Genomic DNA, 1,296 nt, shown 5'->3' with positions numbered 1-1,296 from the left:
CCCACTGTAGTTTCCTTATCAACCGACCCCTCACAGATACCAGCGATATCATTTGATACAATTGTTAGATCAATAGTTGACTCCATCCCTGTTCTTATATTGATTCTTGTTCCCCTTCTCTCGTTAATACATACTAAAATTTTCATTTCCATCACTTCTTCTATAACCTGCCCATTTTTATCATTACTATTACCCCATAGTGTACTCTTTGCATTAAAATCCCCACACCAAATTACCCTCCCCTCCAAATACTCTAATAATTCCACCATTATTTCAGCCAATAACGATTTACAAGGATTATAGAAATTTATTATTTTAAATTTACCTCCTTGTTCCCATACCTCAATTACTATGCATTCTAGTTATTTCCCTTTTCCTAAGATCTGATATTGTATCACTGGTTTTATACATATTCCGCATCCACCTCCCCCTCCCTCTTCTTGATCTCTTCTTATACTAATATATCCCCTAATCCAAAAATCTAATGTTGATTTTAACCAAGTTTCCTGCACACATATCATATTTGGTTGGACTTCAAGCTCGTCAATAAAACCTTTAAATTCCTGTCCATTGGCTATCAAACTCCTAGCGTTCCATTGAAGTATTAGCAAAAACTACTTTCATTTGCTGTTCCACCTCTAGCTTTTTATTTATTTCTTCCCATGTTCTTTCCTTAAATCCCAAGAATTTTTCAGCTCCTTTCAATATTATTTTAATCTTCTCAGTTTTGTTCTTAGCTTGATCAGTACAGTTGATAACATAAGCTATGAATAGGACTAGATTTTCCACTGAATAAGTGACCTTATCTTCTGGTAGTGTTTTAGATTGCTGTATTGTTTGACTCCCCATTTGCTCAACCACTCTTTTTTCCTGTTCCTTCACACTTTTAACAGCTTCTGCGTAGCTTATATTTTTAGATGTTTTAATCTGCACCACTTCTTTAGCCCTCTTCCTTACCTCACATCCTCCGTACGTGACCCTATGATTTCCCCCACAGTTACAACATTTCTCCAGTACATCCTCCTTACATTCTTCCATTTTATGATCTTCCCCACATTTTGGACATCTCTGCTTTCCTTTACACACTGCTGCAATGTGCCCGTACCTTTGGCATTTAAAGCACCGAAGTGGTGGAGGTACATAAGGTCTGACTTGGAAACTTATATATCCTATTTTTATACTCATTGGCAACTCTTTTCCTTCAAACTCCATTAGGATTGACTGACTCCCCACTCTCTCACCATCCACAGTTCTTGACAGCCTTTTCACGTTTGTCACCTTTGCTCCAACTATATT

Source organism: Cyprinodon variegatus, unplaced genomic scaffold (assembly GCF_000732505.1).
Source record: "Cyprinodon variegatus isolate N-32 unplaced genomic scaffold, C_variegatus-1.0 Scaffold527, whole genome shotgun sequence".
NCBI classification, from domain to species: Eukaryota; Metazoa; Chordata; class Actinopteri; order Cyprinodontiformes; family Cyprinodontidae; genus Cyprinodon; species Cyprinodon variegatus.
Note: the sequence above shows the minus strand (reverse complement) of the source record.